The following is an 18392-nucleotide window of genomic DNA, read 5'->3' on the forward strand; positions in this document are numbered from 1 at the left end:
AATCAAACAGGCTTACTGTACTCCTCATATCATTTTCTACCTCCTAAGAGTATCATTGCCCCAGAATATCTTTCTTACTGGAAGGGATTCCTCATTCAATTTAAAACCCCAGTTTTATAAGCTTTTTAGACATGCAAGGAGTCTCTAATCTTTCATAAAGAGAAAGGCCCCTCATTATAAAAGTATACCTCTCAAATAAATGGCAAATAATATACCAATGAAAGGATACAACAGAAAGGGTATTACCAGCAATATCTGATTTTCTTTTATTTTTAAATAGTTTTTATTGAATTTCTCCTTTAAAAAAAACAAATATCAAATGAAAAAGACAATAAAGTACAAAAATACAAACATCATAAAACCAACAACAACAAACATTTAAGAACAATATACCTATACTTGTACTTTATTCTTTGTGGGGAGAAAAAATAAATCATTCTCTATTACAATTGTTGATATTATCCATATCCATTCAATAAAATTAATATAAAATAATTTCATTCCCTGGCTTAAATATTCGGTGTCCTTTTACTTGTCTTGGTTGTTATCTTGTCAATAAATCTACTATTTTCTTACTGCCTTATGTTAAATTTGTATTAAATATTTAATATCATAAAAATATTTATTCTATGGATATACAGTGAACCCTCGAGTTTCGCGTCCTCAAGCATCGCGAAAGGCCTATTTCGCGAGTTTTCAACCCGGAAGTAAACTCCACCATCTGCGCATGTGTGCCTTTTTTTCTATGGCCACGCATGGATGGTGGAGTTCCCCAGCTGGGAAGCTGGGCGGCTTCCCTGGGTCTTTCCCCTCTTGCCCCGTAAGACCCCAGCGGCGGTGCCGCTCCCCAGCTGGGGAGCGGAGCCGGGGTTTCTCCAAGCACGCGCGCGTTGCTGGGGCCGCTCCCCAGCTGGGGAGCGGAGCCGGGGTTTCTCCAAGCGCGCGCGCGTTGCTGGGGCCGCTCCCCAGCTGGGGAGCGGCCCCAGCAACGCGCGCGCGCTTGGAGAAACCCCGGCTCCGCTCCCCAGCTGGGGAGCGGCCCCAGCAACGCGCGCGCGCGCTTGGGGAAACCCCAGATCCACTCCCCAGCTGGGGAGCGGCCCCAGCAACGCACGCGCGCTTGGGGAAACCCCAGATCCACTCCCCAGCTGGGGAGCGGCCCCAGCAACGCGCGCGCGCTTGGAGAAACCCCGGCTCCGCTCCCCAGCTGGGGAGCGGCCCCAGCAACGCGCACGCGCTTGGAGAAACCCCGGCTCCGCTCCCCAGCTGGGGAGCGGCCCCAGCAACGCGCGCGCGCTTGGAGAAACCCCGGCTCCGCTCCCCAGCTGGGGAGCGGCCCCAGCAACGCGCGCGCGCTTGGGGAAACCCCAGATCCACTCCCCAGCTGGGGAGCGGCCCCAGCAACGCACGCGCGCTTGGGGAAACCCCAGATCCGCTCCCCAGCTGGGGAGCGGCCCCAGCAACGCGCGCGCGCTTGGAGAAACCCCGGCTCCGCTCCCCAGCTGGGGAGCGGCCCCAGCAACGCGCGCGCGCTTGGGGAAACCCCAGATCCGCTCCCCAGCTGGGGAGCGGCCCCAGCAACGCACGCGCGCTTGGGGAAACCCCAGATCCACTCCCCAGCTGGGGAGCGGCCCCAGCAACGCGCGCGCGCTTGGAGAAACCCCAGATCCACCCCCCAGCTGGGGAGCGGCCCCAGCAACGCGCGCGTGCTTGGAGAAACCCCGGCTCCGCTCCCCAGCTGGGGAGCGGCCCCAGCAACGCGCGCGCGCTTGGGGAAACCCCAGATCCACTCCCCAGCTGGGGAGCGGCCCCAGCAACGCACGCGCGCTTGGGGCAACCCCAGATCCGCTCCCCAGCTGGGGAGCGGCCCCAGCAACGCGCACGCGCTTGGAGAAACCCCGGCTCCGCTCCCCAGCTGGGGAGCGGTCCCAGCAACGCGCGCGCGCTTGGGGAAACCCCAGATCCACTCCCCAGCTGGGGAGCGGCCCCAGCAACGCACGCGCGCTTGGGGAAACCCCAGATCCGCTCCCCAGCTGGGGAGCGGCCCCAGCAACGCGCGCGCGCTTGGAGAAACCCCGGCTCCGCTCCCCAGCTGGGGAGCGGCCCCAGCAACGCGCGCGCGCTTGGGGAAACCCCAGATCCGCTCCCCAGCTGGGGAGCGGCCCCAGCAATGCGCGCGCGCTTGGAGAAACCCCGGCTCCGCTCCCCAGCTGGGGAGCGGCCCCAGCAACGCGCGCGCGCGCTTGGAGAAACCCCAGATCCACCCCCCAGCTGGGGAGCGGCCCCAGCAACGCGCACGCGCTTGGAGAAACCCCGGCTCCGCTCCCCAGCTGGGGAGCGGCCCCAGCAACGCGCGCGCGCTTGGGGAAACCCCAGATCCACTCCCCAGCTGGGGAGCGGCCCCAGCAACGCACGCGCGCTTGGGGAAACCCCAGATCCACTCCCCAGCTGGGGAGCGGCCCCAGCAACGCGCGCGCGCTTGGAGAAACCCCAGATCCACCCCCCAGCTGGGGAGCGGCCCCAGCAACGCACGCGCGCTTGGGGAAACCCCAGATCCACTCCCCAGCTGGGGAGCGGCCCCAGCAACGCGCGCGCGCTTGGAGAAACCCCGGCTCCGCTCCCCAGCTGGGGAGCGGCCCCAGCAACGCGCACGCGCTTGGAGAAACCCCGGCTCCGCTCCCCAGCTGGGGAGCGGCCCCAGCAACGCGCGCGCGCTTGGAGAAACCCCGGCTCCGCTCCCCAGCTGGGGAGCGGCCCCAGCAACGCGCGCGCGCTTGGGGAAACCCCAGATCCACTCCCCAGCTGGGGAGCGGCCCCAGCAACGCACGCGCGCTTGGGGAAACCCCAGATCCGCTCCCCAGCTGGGGAGCGGCCCCAGCAACGCGCGCGCGCTTGGAGAAACCCCGGCTCCGCTCCCCAGCTGGGGAGCGGCCCCAGCAACGCGCGCGCGCGCTTGGGGAAACCCCAGATCCGCTCCCCAGCTGGGGAGCGGCCCCAGCAACGCGCGCGCGCTTGGAGAAACCCCGGCTCCGCTCCCCAGCTGGGGAGCGACCCCAGCAACGTGCGCGCGCTTGGAGAAACCCCAGATCCACCCCCCAGCTGGGGAGCGGCCCCAGCAACGCGCACGCGCTTGGAGAAACCCCAGATCCACTCCCCAGCTGGGGAGCGGCCCCAGCAACGCGCGGCGCGCTTGGAGAAACCCCAGATCCACCCCCCAGCTGGGGAGCGGCCCCAGCAACGCGCGCGTGCTTGGAGAAACCCCGGCTCCGCTCCCCAGCTGGGGAGCGGCCCCAGCAACTGCGCGCGCGCTTGGAGAAACCCCGGCTCCGCTCCCCAGCTGGGGAGCGGCCCCAGCAACGCGCGCGCGCTTGGGGAAACCCCAGATCCACTCCCCAGCTGGGGAGCGGCCCCAGCAACGCACGCGCGCTTGGGGAAACCCCAGATCCGCTCCCCAGCTGGGGAGCGGCCCCAGCAACGCGCGCGCGCTTGGAGAAACCCCGGCTCCGCTCCCCAGCTGGGGAGCGGCCCCAGCAATGCGCGCGCGCTTGGAGAAACCCCGGCTCCGCTCCCCAGCTGGGGAGCGGCCCCAGCAACGCGCGCGCGCTTGGAGAAACCCCAGATCCACCCCCCAGCTGGGGAGCGGCCCCAGCAACGCGCACGCGCTTGGAGAAACCCCGGCTCCGCTCCCCAGCTGGGGAGCGGCCCCAGCAACGCGCGCGCGCTTGGGGAAACCCCAGATCCACTCCCCAGCGGGGAGCGGCCCCAGCAACGCACGCGCGCTTGGGGAAACCCCAGATCCACTCCCCAGCTGGGGAGCGGCCCCAGCAACGCGCGCGCGCTTGGAGAAACCCCAGATCCACCCCCCAGCTGGGGAGCGGCCCCAGCAACGCGCGCGCGCTTGGGGAAACCCCAGATCCACTCCCCAGCTGGGGAGCGGCCCCAGCAACGTGCGCGCGCTTGGAGAAACCCCGGCTCCGCTCCCCAGCTGGGGAGCGGCCCCAGCAACGCGCGCGCCGCTTGGAGAAACCCCGGCTCCGCTCCCCAGCTGGGGAGCGGCCCCAGCAACGCGCGCGTGCTTGGAGAAACCCCGGCTCCGCTCCCCAGCTGGGGAGCGGCCCCAGCAACGCGCGCGCTCCCCAGGAAACCCCAGGCGCGAGCAACGGGGTGGGCGGGCGAAGGGCGGGCGGCGGTGGAAGTAAAAACACCATCTGCGCATGCGCAGATGGTGTTTTTACTTCCGCACCGCTACTTCGCGAAAAATCGATCATCGCTTGGGGTCCTGGAACGGAACCCTCGCGATGATCGAGGGTTCACTGTATTACCTATATATATAATTGTTTTAATTGTATTTCTCAAAAGTTTTTTTTAAAATAATGTATTATTACATACATTGTGATTTTAGTTTTCTTTCCTTTTTGCAAACCATTCATAGAAATAATTCCAAACTTTTTAATAATCGGTGTCTTCTTTATTTCTTAATTTTAACGTTAGCGCATCTGCCTCTGCACAGTCAAAAAATTTTTTAAGAGTAAGTGAGTCCTCTGGTACATTTGGTTGCTTCCAACATTGTGCTACTGCCATTCTGGCCACTGTTAGTACATGTATTGTTAAATAATATTTATCCTGTTCTAGTTTTTGGTCTATAATTCCTAACAGATATACTTCGGGTTTCATAACTACCTTAACTTTAAGTAAATCAAATAACCATGTTTGTATTTTTATCCATTTTTTTAAAATCATTGGACAAGTCCACCAAACATAATAGTATGTTCCCATTTTTTCCTTACATCTCCAACATTGTGGTTTTAATTTTGGGTACATCTGAGATAGTCTTGCAGGTGGGAGATGCCATCTATAGTACATCTTATAGAGGTTCTCTCTATACACCATTGATTTTGTTAATTTATAATTCTTTGACAAAATTACATCCCATTTATCTAAATTAACGTTGTAACCAAAATTCTTAATACAATTATGTATGTTACTTTTAACCATGAACTCTTCCATTTTATAATTCAGTAAATATTTATATAATTTTGTAATTATTTTTTTATCTTGAATAGAATTATTTTATTCAATTTAGATTCTCTTTTTTGTATTCCTATTATTTTATTTTTTTGAAATCTTGATTTTATTTGACTTTTAAACCATTTTTTTCTAATTGATCTCTATATTTAATCATCTCTTGTAAATCTTTGGTATTTGGGTGTATAATCGCTTCCATACGGGAGAGCCATGGGTTAGAATTAAGAGAGCCATAGTGGGCTCTCTTAATTCTAATCCATACTTTGTATATCAAGTTTTTAATTACATGGCGTCTGAAATATTTATATGTTTTATCTTTTTCGTCCCATAGAAAAACATGCCATCCCACCAATAGGTCATGGCCTTCTAATAATAACAATCTTCTGTTCTCCAATTTTACCCACTCTCTTAGCCAATCTACACATGATGCATAATGGTATACTGTAATTCAAAGTCAGGTAATCCAAAATCTCCTTGTCTTTTATTATCTTGCAAATATTGTAATTTAATTCTAGTTTTTTTCCCTATCCATATAAATTTAGAATCAGTCACGCACGAGGAAACTAGTGCAGATGTCCCTTGTCTTCTCCCTGATGCCAAAGCGAAGGACAGAAGTTCTGCCATCCCTCTTTGCAACCAGGGCTGGTATGCGGGCCAGCAGCGGGATGGCCTCAGATGGCAGCAGCAGCACCCAAGCTGCTTTTCAACCTACTGGGAGGGCTCCTCGGGCAATGCCTGCCGGTCTCCCGGACTGAGGGAAGCAACCAAGGGCTGCCGGGCGGCCTCGGGGACAGCCGCCAAAGCACAGGAAAGCTGCCGCTGCTGACCGCTGCCCAACTCCCTCCCACACACATCATTCGATGTATAAGACACATCCAGTTTTTGAGGCACCTTTTTGAAGTAAAAAGGTACGTCTTATACACCAAAAAATATGGTATCAACTAATGTCAATAATATGTAAGAGATAGAGTGTACCACAGGTTAGTCAGTTTCAAATCCAAAAGTGAAAAGGAAAAATTGCCTTTGAGAGAAGGTTCAAAGTTTAGTGTACGAGTTCCTTGTCTGGGTTTTTTTCTAGTTCCTCTTCTTTCTCTCCTATTTGCAAAAGGAAGTCATCAAAAGTCATCAAAAGTTAGTGCAGCTCTTAGCTGGTGTTATATCTTGATCTTGTCTTTCTATTTCAGTCCAGTAAACACAGCAATAAACAGTGGGGAAGAAATTCAAGAACACAGCACTGAAAGAAAAATCTAGAGTCAATTCCACAGTCAATCAATAGGGATAAGTCACAAGTGTAGATAAAAAAGGAAAGGAAAAAGAAAAGAAAGGAAAAAAGAAAAAGGGAGGGAAAGATTGTCCTCCGATCCTGTGCAGATTTCGAGGCCAACTTTCAGGTTAGGAACGCTTTCTCCTTCATGTTTACTTCCTCTTTTATCCACTTCTGCAAACCTTCTACAACCTCCAAAAAGTAACTTTCTTGCCTTTTCTGCATACGATCTGAATCCTCTCCACCATTAGCGACTCTTATGACAATGCTGATGGTTTTACAGTGGACTTCAACTGTAGGCTGCATTTAAATCAGACAGTTTGCCACCTGTCCCCTCAAATCTTGGTAAATCTCAGCCCAATTCAAAGCAGTCACTTTTCCGTTCTCGTGGCAAAGTCTGTCTCTGTGTATTTATGGCATAAAGGCTTTTTCTCTGAGTCTGCCTTCGTGTTGATGATTATCCATCCAATTCTCCTTCAATCTTCACAACCTCAGCTTCTTAACAGCTCCAGTCACTTTACTCACTTGTTCCTCTAATGCGTCGGCTCGCCATGTTTCCAGACTGGCAAAAATACTGATCTCTTTCATGCTTGATCCAGGGGAATCCCCACTGTCCAGAGAGCTTGTCTGCTCCTCCTTAAGCAGTGGAATTTCCCCTATCAGATCACGACTACTTCAAAGCCACGATCGCCTTCCAGGGGTCAAAAAGCGTGAAAAAGCCGGAGCAACCCCAAAAGAGATGGAGGCTGCCCACCAAAACCGGAGGTCAATTTCTTAAATTGTCATGCTTGTAAGATTCTAAGTTTCCTTCTTCGTCTTATTGAAAATCCGGCAATTGTTGGAAAACTATAACGCTCTGACATCCTCCATCATCCATCCCACCTATTTCCCAGATAAAGTTTTAAAACAAAACAGCATCTTTTATTTGTCTTTCGGCCCTATCTATGATGTGATTGTGTATTTCAATCTTCTCCTACCCAGTGTGTAGGAGATAACATTCCTGTCACCCCCCTTCAGCTTTTGGGACAGGTCGTTGTAATCCAACATAATGATAAGGAATGTGACTGGAAAAAAACATGCAGAGCTAAAATTAAGTGCCTACGCCTTTAAGAAACAGGTGCAGCCTAACTTTCTCTATTACCACTTGATGCACTGGTTCTTTGTCAACAAGGAATAGTGCTTCTGACTGTTCCTTAGATGGCTCGTAGCGGAGCATTCTGGTAACTGTAGCTTCCTGTCAACTCGAAACAATCGGTGCCTCAGAACAGAGGTCCCCAACCTTTTTTGCACCAGGGACCGGCTTTCAGCTACACCAGTTTTCCATGGCCCGGTGGGGGGGGGGAGCTAGCTGTCAGCGGCGCCGTAAAAGGGGCGATCAAGAGAGGAATGGGTGAATGAATGGACGGAGGGTGGGAAGGAAGGAAGGAAAGAGGGAAGGTACAGGAACAGAAGAAGGGTGCAAAGAAGCAAAGAAAGGTGTGAAAGGGGAGAGTAAGAGAGGAAGGAGTGAAAGAAGGGAATGAGGGAGAAAAGAAGGGAGGAAGGAAAAGGAAAGCAAGAAATGGAGGGAGGAAAGGAAGGGAGGAAAGGAAGGAAGGAAGGAAGAAAGAAGGAAAGAGGGAAGGGACAGGAACAGAGGAAGGAAGCAAGGAAACTTATGAAAGGGGAGAGTAAGAGAGGAAGGACTGGAGGGAGGGAGGGAAGAAGGTAGGAAGGAGAAAGAAAAGAAATAGAGGAAGGAAAGGTAAAAGAGAGAAAGAAAAAGAGCAAGAAAGAAAGAAAGAGAAAGAAAGAAAGAAAGAAATGCAACTTCAAAGAAAGGCTCACTGAGCATCTCTCACTCTCTCTCTCTTTCTATCCCTCTTTCTTTCTTTCTCTTCCTTTCTCTCTCTCCTCTTCCTTTATCTCCTCTTTCTCTCCCCCCTCTCTCCCCCTTTCCCTCTCTTTCTCTCTCCCTCTCTTGCTATCTCTCCCCCCTTTCCCTCTCTTTCTCCCTCTCTTTCTCTCTCTCCCCCCTCTCTCTTTCTCTCTCTCTCCCCCTCTTTCTCTCTCTTCTTCTCACTTTCTCTCTCTTGTTTTCTTTCTGTCTCTTTTGCTTTCTCTCTCTCTCACTCTTTCTCTCTTGTTTTGTTTCTCACGCTCTTTCTCTCTCTTGTTCTCTCTCTCTTGCTATCTCTTTCTCTCCCCCCTTTCTCTCACTCTCTCTTTCTCACTTTCTCTCTATCTTGCTGTCTGTTGCTTTCACTCACTCTCGTTCTCTCTCCGTTCTTCTCAGCGGTGACGCGCGCACGCCCTGCCCGCCTCACATTTGCCGAGAGGACTTTCGCCCCGGGCTCTCAGCAAGGGGGCTGCATGAGAGGCGGGGCCGGCGGAAGGTGATATTCAATGTCGGGGGCGCACGGGCGGTTTTGCGCGCGCTCCCTATCTCCCTGCTAGCCCACTCGGAATACGTATTCAAAATAAGAAAAGCCTTTGCCGGCGAAGGCTTTTCTTATTTTGAATACAGTATTCCGAGTGGGCTAGCAGGGAGATAGGGAGCGCGCGCAAAACCGCCCGTGCGCCCCCGACATTGAATATCACCTTCCGCCGGCCCCGCCTCTCATGCAGCCCCCTTGCTGAGAGCCCGGGGCGAAAGTCCTCTCGGCAAATGTGAGGCGGGCAGGGCGTGCGTTCCGGGTGCGGGAGGAGCTGCGGTGAAAGGCAGGAGGTGGCAGAGGAGCAGAGGGGGCAAATCGGGCGGGCGGTGGGCAGCGCGGAAAGGCCGAGGGGGCCCTGGCGCCGCGGACCGGCTGAAAACCCCCAACGGCCCGGTCCCGGTCCGCGGACCGGCGGTTGGAGACCCCTGCCTCAGAACATTTGAACTATGATTCCTAGAATGCTAGGCACTCGAGGGGCACTGGCACCTTGTGAGGCTGTTCTCTCTTGGTGGCAGGGTGGCTAGTTCAAGTTGCCATAGTGGCAGTGGGGTGGGTGTTGGACAGTTGGAGTTGGAGTCATGCTTCTTTCGTTACAACTATTCTCATGTCAGAAGGCACGTGTTAGTCCTGGATCAGAAAAGTGTCCAGGGCCCAGTGTGGAAATACACGTGACCTTATTGCGAATTTTGGGTGACTGAAATTAGGCCAAGAAAGCGTCTTTGTAGAATCTGGATGAAAGAAACTTTGCAACGGGTAACAGGTAAGCAGCCCGATTATTTGCATCAACAGTAGAGGTTTTCTTTAAAAAAATTGAGACTTTTTAAAAATGCCATGGGACACAGGACAAATTATTAAAAATCAGGACTGTCCCGCCAAAAGCGGGATGTCTGGTCACCTTATATTAGAATCCAGATGGTGAATAAAAGAAATGATGGTAGCACTAAATAATGATATAACATGTAGTTTAAAGATTGAGATTATTTAAAATATATAAAATTCTAGCATATGGTAAATGTTGGGGTATAAGAAGTTTTCTTTATACAGTGGTACTTAATAAACACCTCTACTTAAGAACTTTTCTACATAAGAACTGGGTGTTCAAGATTTTTTTGCCTCTACTTAAGAACCCAAGCCCGGAAAAATTTCGCAGGAAACATGAGAGCGGCATGAAGGCCCGGCCAGTTTCCTGCCATTCCCCTTTAATCCTGACCATCTGGGCTGCCAGAGGAGCCTTTTGGTGGCGCTTAATGAGGCTCTGGCAGTTCAGAGTGAACAAAGTATTTTCCTTTCCCTAGGCGCTTGGACAGGGAATAAACATCTGCCAGTGCCCAGAGAAAAGAAACACTCCCTTCGCTCTGGGCAGCCGAGGAGTCACCACAGCGAAGGAAAGGTGCATTGGACGCAGCCTCGCACTGGGTGTATTGGAGGTGCGTGCTTCTCCTCGCCGCCTCAGAGTCTTTCTTTTTTTAAGCATTAATGTTTTGGGTTTTTTGATTCCTCTCACCTCACTTTATTCCTTTGGCAGTGACTCTCCTCCTCCTCTTCTTCTTCCTCCTCCTCCCACCCAAATTCTGAGCTTTTATTTCTTTCCTAATGGGTTTGCACGCATTATTTGCTTTTACATTGATTCCTATGGGAAAAATTGCTTCTACTTAAGAACGTTTCTACTTAAGAACCTGGTCACGGAACAAATTAAGTTCTTAAGTAAAGGTACCATTGTATATATATATATAGTGATAAGTAGTCATGAAAAGAAATATAAATTGAGCATATGATGTTAGACATCGGATAATTTAGTTAGATGAAGATATAAAATTTTAAATGAAGATATAGATATAAGAAGTTTTATTAAATGTTAAGTATATAAGAAAAAATTACATGTGTATTATATTAAGTACTGTTCTGATATTTATATTTATAAAATGTTTTAGTTTAAGTAGAGAAAAATTTCTGATGTTAGACATCTGACAATTTAGTTAAACAAAGATATCAAAGGTTAAAAGAGGATAAAGACATAAGAGGTTCCATTGTACGCTTAGTAGAAAAGAAAGTTTTATATATGTTTTATGTTAAGCATGGTGTTTGTATTCATATACTGTTTTATTTTAAGGCGGAGAAAAATTAAAAAAAGTATACCCCAAAATTTCCCAAGGGTGGTGTCTCCTCACAGATAAGATTATTTCTCATTCCCTACTTATATAAGCAGAGCTTTTTTCTAACACAATACAACTACTCATGATTGCACAACTAGAATTGGCAGTAATATGCAAAAGACAGATGTGAACATACTGAAAGAAAGATAGACAATAATAAATGAAATAATTTCACGTTGTAAGACTTTTAAATCTGAGATACAAATAAAAGTCTCTAACTGAAGATTGCTTGCAGAAAGATTTAGATTAATTTGATTAGGTGCTAACAGTTACCAGGCTGTTTCCTAGTATGGAAATGTTGTTTCATGTTGCTTAACAGCAATCCTCCGACTAAATTAACAATATCACACAGGAACTCCAAATTCCATTTTTCATACCTTGACAGCATGCTGAGATCCTCACTAATAGGACACCTACTGGTTATGAAAGTTACCTCATCACTGTTGTGTGTGGGGGGGAAGACCACTACAATTCTCATTTTGCAGGAAGTTCGTGTGCAGCTAAAATAACTATTTTTCACACATTTCATTAGATTCCACATTTACAGAAATCATCACTGCTGCTTCACAGATATATTATCTCTTAACAGAGCAACAAAAATGTACAAATGTAATCCAGACAGAGTCTTAAGATAGAATGAGATCTGAGGGAGGAAAAAGAACTCTATTATACAGACATCATATCTATGTAGTTTGTCATAATTGATCATTTATTGGTTTTAATTATGTATCAGTCTTGTAGTTATCTGGAAATCAAGTCACAGATGATGTAATAATATACTGAAGAATTTCAAATTTAAAAAAATCCAAGCAGGATTTTGAAAAAATACAGCAGGGTACACTTTCCTAACTATATAATGCATTTCTTTTTCTTGTATTACAGAAGTAAAGACAAAATGTAACTGTATATTAAAAACGGGCAATGATCTGTAAACATATGTTTTCTTTTTTAAATGTATTAAAAACAATAAATAAAACCTTTATATATATATGTGTGTGTGTGTGTGTGTGTGTGTAGATTGTTCTGAGTTCGGGTTTTGCCCTGTGTAATATTTTGCATGTCAAAATATTACACAGGGCAAAACCCGAACTCAGAACAATCTACATACATATACCCGTGAAAATTTACGAAAACAAATATATATATATATATATATATATATATATATATATATATATATATATATATATATATATATATATAGTACAGAGCTGAAGGGATTGGATACTGTAGCCTAGAGGATAATTCTCTGCCTTACAAGGCAAAAGTTGCAGGTTCAAGTCCCAGTGGGTATGGCTAGCTGATGAGGTCAAAATAAGGCCAAAATAGATCTATCCTAGTCTCCCTTAATTTTCAAATTCAGCTTAAACATGTGACATATATATGTGTGTGTGTGTGTGTGTGTTTTTATGTCGGATCCCAGTAAAGGAAAGGGTGTGGCTAGCTGATGAGGCCAGAACAAGGCCGAAATGGGACCATCCTAGTCTCCCTTAATTTTAAAATTCCAGCTAAAAACATTTAACATATATATATGTTAAAAAAATCTAATTGGGTCTAAGATTTTTGAGATAGGTGTGACTGACAACTAGAAATTGTGAATAGAAGCATTATATATATATATAATGCTTCTATTCACAATTTCTAGTTGTCAGTCACACCTATCTCAAAAATCTTAGACCCAATTAGATTTTTTTAAAATTCCCAGCTGCAGCACTATATATTCAATCTCTATTGGCTATTTGGGAGCGGGGAAAGATGTTTGGATGCATTTTATTTTGTACTACTGAATCTGATAAAGGTCTGGCAAGAATACCATTTGTTTGTTTCTTGTTTTCATTTTTGCTATTATTCATCACCTCAATTCAGTGATACAATTAATGGTTTTAATCCATACTGTACAAGCCTATGTTAAACTCAGTTCTATTTGAAGCAGGTTTGCAAAAATAACCTAATCCTGATTAAGTCAGTCTACAATGTATACAAAGAAAGGAAGATCAGTCTTTTACAGTAGTACCTCTACTTACGAACTTAATTCGTTCCGTGACCAGGTTCTTAAGTAGAAAAGTTTGTAAGAAGAAGCAATTTTCCCCATAGGAATCAATGTAAAAGCAAATAATTTGTGTGACTGGGGAAACCACAGGGAGGGTGGAGGCCCTGTTTCCTCCCAGGAGATTCCTAGAGAGGCCCCACAGAGGCTTCTCCCTGCCTTTTCTGGCCCTGTTTCCTCCCAAGAATTCCTAGAGAGGCCTCAAAGAGACTTCTCCCTGCCTTTTCTGGTTACAGTTTCAGTTCTTGAGAAGAGGCAAAAAAAATCTTGAACACCCGGTTCTTATCTGGAAAAGTTTGTAAGTAGAGGCGTTCTTAGGTAAAGGTACCGCTATACATGTAGTTGTTATTTAATGTTATTATTGTGTTAAAAATGGACATATTGCCAAGAACTGTTTTAAAAAGAAAAATAAATCAACGATTAGCACCAAGAAGGTGTGTTTCAGAGGAACAAAGCAAGAAGCAGACTCGGCGTTGCTAGTATCTTCAAAAGTTCTCGGGGAAAAGCCACGTGGATCCTGGATTTAGCATGCACTGAGCATATTGCTAACTGTGAAAAATTGTTAACTGATGACTTGAAAATGTCAGAAATTAGCCACATTAAATTAGCTGATGGTTCTGAGCCTAATGTGCAATTATCTGGTTCAGCATATATTCCCTGTTTATGAACAACTGTATCAAATGTAATGTATGAACCTAATCTAAAATACTATATGTAAAGTGTAGGGAAATTAACAGCAGAGGGGTATGTAGTTCATTTTTATGAAAAGGGATGTAAAATAATGTAAAATAATGTAATTTGTGGTGAAGGTATAATAGAAAACAAGTTATATGTTATGAAAGATAAGAATGATATGGGAAATGCCACCTGTAAAACTAACAAACCAGTTCATGATAGTTGCATATACTACAGTATTTGCATAGAATTATGGGACATGCAAGTTTTAGCACATTGAGGAAGATGACTGGTATTTGTGATGTAAATGTAAAGGGCTGCAACAAATTTCTTGATTGTTCTGTTTGCAGCAGGGTAAAAGTCAAAAGGTTTCCAATACAGTGATCCCCCGCTCGTTGCGAGGGTTCCGTTCCAGGACCCCCCGCAACGAGCGGGTTTTCGTGAAGTAGCGCTGCGGAAGTAAAAACACCATCTGCGCATGTGCAGATGATGTTTTTAACTTCCGCAGCGCTAGCGAGGAGCCGAAGATTGGGGGCGGCGGGGCTGTTTTAAAACGTCGCCGCTGACATGGGGGGCTCGCTAGCACCCCCCGAACCCCCAACCCAGGTTTGGGGGGGTGCTAGCGAGCCCCCCATGTCGGCGGGGACCTTTTAAAACACCCGCGCGGCTTTCCAATGAGTCCCGAAGACACGTTTGTCTTCGGGACTCATTGGAAAGCTCCGATCGTTTTAAAACAGTTGCGCCGTTCTCCGCTGACTCCTAAAGCGGGGTGCGAAATGACTTGGAGGAATGTGAAGCTGAAACCGGCCGATTTGGACTTCCCATTCCTCCAAGTCACTTCGCCGCTCGTGTCCTGGCTAAACCGGGCAGCAGGAGACAGGCTTTGAGTTTTGGCTGCGGGGCGAGGGAGTTAGGAAAGTCCTACTTCTCCCCCCGCAGCCAAAAACTCAAAGCCTGTCTCCTGCTGCCCGGTTTAGCCAGGACACGAGCGGCGAAATGACTTGGAGGAATGTGAAGCTGAAACCGGCCGGTTTCAGCTTCACATTCCTCCAAGTCATTTCGCCGCTCGTGTCCTGGCTAAACCGGGCAGCAGGAGACAGGCGGTGGGCTGGGAGCCGCAGGCGAAAGGAGCTCGGGCATTGTTCTCCGGACCCCGCCCGCAGCCTGGAGAGGGAAAGGGCCGCCGCGGGGCTGAGCGGGCAGGGTCCGGAGAACAATGCCTGGCGCCGCGCTCCGATGCCCGAGCTCCTTTCACCTGCGGCTCCCAGCCCACCGCCTCGCTGGTTGGCTTCTCCTCCTGCTCAGCCTCGCCTCGGCCTTTGTGCGCGGCTTGTCCCGACAGCCCCCCACCCCAGCACTTTGAATCCAGCAGCGTCTGCTGGATACGGGCGGTGGGTGGGACGAGCGGCGCGGAAGACAGGGGCTGTGGCAGCTCGCCCCCCCATCGCCCGTATCCAGCAGAAGCGGCGGGATTCAAAGTGCTGGGGTGGGGGGTGTCCCGACAGCCCCCCACCCCAGCACTTTGAATCCAGCAGCTTCTGCTGGATACGGGCGGTGGGTGGGACGAGCGGCGCGGAAGCCAGGGGCTGTGGCAGCTCGCCCCCCCCATTGCCCGTATCCAGCAGAAGCGGCGGGATTCAAAGTGCTGGGGTGGGGGTGTCCCGACAGCCCCCCACCCCAGCACTTTGAATCCAGCAGCTTCTGCTGGATACGGGCGGTGGGTGGGACGAGCGGCGCGGAAGCCAGGGGCTGTGGCAGCTCGCCCCGCCCATCGCCCGTATCCAGCAGAAGCGGCGGGATTCAAAGGGATTCAAGGCTAACTTCTGTGCTTGGCTTGAGGACTCAGCTGGGAAGCGGCACGGGTGTTTTAAAAGATCTCCGCCGGCATGGGGGGCTTCCTACCCCCCCCCCCCGAACCCCCAACCCGGGTTTGGGGGGGTGCTAAGAAGCCCCCCATGCCAGCAGAGACCTTTTAAAACACCCGTGCCGCTTCCCAACTGAGTCCCGAAGCCAAACGAACCCGGGTGGCCGGGCGAGCAGCGAGCAAATGGCGGGTGGCTGGGCGAAGGGCGGGCGAACGGAGGGCGAGCGGGTGCTGGGGGGGGCTTCTCGCCCTCACGCCAGCAAGAGGGGAAAGACCCAGGGAAGCCGCCCAGCAGCTGATCTGCCCGGCGGGGAACACCATCTACGCATGTGTGGCCATAGGAAAAAAGGGCGCACATGCGCAGATGGTGTTTTTACTTCCGGGTTGAAAAATCGCGATGTAGCCCATTCGCAATGGTTGGGGACGCAATAACCGGGGGATCACTGTACTTAGATTTAGCATGAGAGATACCAAGAAGCCGTTTGAATTGGTTCATGCAGATTTGGTGGGTCCATTTAAAGCAAGCTAAGGTGGTGCTAAGTATGTACAGTGGTCCCCCGATTATTGCGAGGGTTCCGTTCCAGGACCCCTCGCGATGATCGGTTTTTCGCGAAGTAGCGGTGCGGAAGTAAAAACACCATCTGCGCATGCGCAGATGGTGTTTTTACTTCCGCCGCAGCAGCGAGGAGCCGAAGATTGGGGTTTCCCCACCGCCCACGCAAACTCCTCGCTGCTGCCGCGCCCGCCGCTTGTCCGCCCGCCGCTTGTCCGCCGCCTGCCTGCCTGCCCGCGCGCCCGCCCTTCGCCCGCCCACGCCGTTCGCTCGCGCCGCTTCCCAGCTGAGTCCTGAAGCGAACTTCCGCGTTTGGCTTCAGGACTCAGCTGGGAAGCGGCGCTGGGGTTTCCCCGCCGCCCACGCAAACTCCTCGCTGCTGCCGCGGCCGCCACTTGTCCGCCCGCCGCTTGTCCGCCCGCCGCTTGTCCGCCGCCTGCCTGCCTGCCCGCGCGCCCGCCCTTCACCCGCCCACACCGTTCGCTCGCGCCGCTTCCCAGCTGAGTCCTGAAGCAAACTTCCGCGTTTGGCTTCAGGACTCAGCTGGGAAGCGGCGCTGGGGTTTCCCCGCCACCCACGCAAACTCCTCGCTGATGCCCGCCGCTCGCCCTCCCGCCAGCAAGAGGGGGAAGACCCAGGGAAGCCGCCCAGCAGCTGATCTGCCCGGCGCCATCTACGCATGCGTGGCCATAGAAAAAAGGGCGCGCATGCGCAGATGGTGTTTTTACTTCCGGGTTGAAAAATCGCGATATAGCCTTTCGCAATGATCGGGATCGGGAAACTCGGGGGATCACTGTATTTGTTTTGGTGGATGGTTACACCAGATACATTTTGTTTGTTGCTAAAGTTTAAAAGTGAGGCGTTTTTTAGATTTAAAGAGTGTGTAGCCATGATAGAAAGGCAGTTTGCCCTTCTGCAAATGGACTGGGGAGGTGAGTTTACAGGGTCTAGGACTTTTTGCCTCCACCACTTCTCCGAGCCAGTTTCGTCCCCAGCTATTCGATACTGCCTTTTCTCCCTGCCCTTTTGCTGAAGGGGCTCAAAAGCACTTTCACCCTGGCCTTTTGGGCGTAGGGGACACTTTCCTGTCAGCCAATCAGAGAAATCATTCCTTTTCATTCCCTTTCACTCCATCTGCGCATGTGTCTGGAAGCAGCCTTTTTAGGAGAAGGAGTTTTATATTTTAATTTGATTAGAAGTAAGGCAGAAATTGAAATAACAAATGAGGGCAGTTTCCCTGTCTTTATCAAAAAAATATCTACTTCATAGAATCTTTTCTGGTTCAGTGATTGTAAAACAAAATTACATCCCCCCCCTTAAGAATCCCACTCCATTCTTCATTCCTTGTGCATAGCCCACCACCTTCTCCTTCATTCCAGAGAGAGGGTAAAGTTGGAGATTCATCCCTTTTGTGCTCTATGTGTCCACTAGTTTCCAAGCCTTCCCAAACATTCCATTCTTTTTCCTTCCACTCTGATCAACCTCCCCCACCTTCTCCCCCATTCCAGCGAGAGGGGAAAGTTGGGAGATTCATCCCTTTTGCGCTCTATGTGCCCACTAGTTTCCAACCCCTCCCAAACCTTCTGTTCTTTTCCCCTCTACTCTGAACATAGAAACATAGAAGATTGACAGCAGAAAAAGACCTCATGGTCCATCTAGTCTGCCCTTATTTATTTTATTATTATTTATTTATTATTTGGATTTGTATGCCGCCCCTCTCCGAAAACTCGGGGCGGCTCACAACAAGTGAAAAGACAATCCAATACATGATCCAATTAATTAAAATATTATAAATTTAAGAAAAACCCCTATACTAACATGCACACACACAAGCATACCATATATAAATTCAACGTGCCCAGGGGAAGATGTTTAGTTTCCCCATGCCTGACGGCAAAGGTGGGTTTTGAGGAGTTTATACTATTTCCTGTATTTTATCTTAGGATGGGTATATATTTATCCCAGGCATGTTTAAATTCAGTTACTGTGGATTTACCAACCACGTCTGTTGGAAATTTGTTCCAAGCATCTACTACTTTTTTTACTCAGTAAAATAATATTTTCTCATGTTGTTTCTGATCTTTCCCCCAACTAACCTCAAGATTGTGCCCCCTTGTTCTTGTGTTCACTTTCCTATTAAAAACACTTCCCTCCTGAACCTTTTTTAACCCTTTAACATATTTAAATGTTTCGATCATGTTCCCACTTTCCCTTCTGTCCTCCAGACTATACAGATTGAGTTCATTAAGTCTTTCCTGATAAGTTTTATGCTTAAGACCTTCCACCATTTTTGTAGCCTGTCTTTGGACCCGTTCAATTTTATCAATATCTTTTTATAGGTGAGATCTCCAGAACATATGCTAAGATAAATAATTAATTTGAAGTGTTAAAATT

At 49.3% G+C, this 18392-nt stretch overlaps 1 protein-coding gene across 2 annotated transcripts in view; it reads right to left on the reverse strand.

The window, feature by feature from the left end:
• RFTN1 (raftlin, lipid raft linker 1) overlaps positions 1 to 18392 on the reverse strand; it is a 123268-nt gene that overhangs the window by 91730 nt on the left and 13146 nt on the right. The gene's annotated exons all lie outside the window — the stretch shown is intronic.

Source organism: Erythrolamprus reginae, chromosome Z (genome assembly GCF_031021105.1).
Source record: "Erythrolamprus reginae isolate rEryReg1 chromosome Z, rEryReg1.hap1, whole genome shotgun sequence".
In the NCBI taxonomy this organism is placed as follows: domain Eukaryota; kingdom Metazoa; phylum Chordata; class Lepidosauria; order Squamata; family Dipsadidae; genus Erythrolamprus; species Erythrolamprus reginae.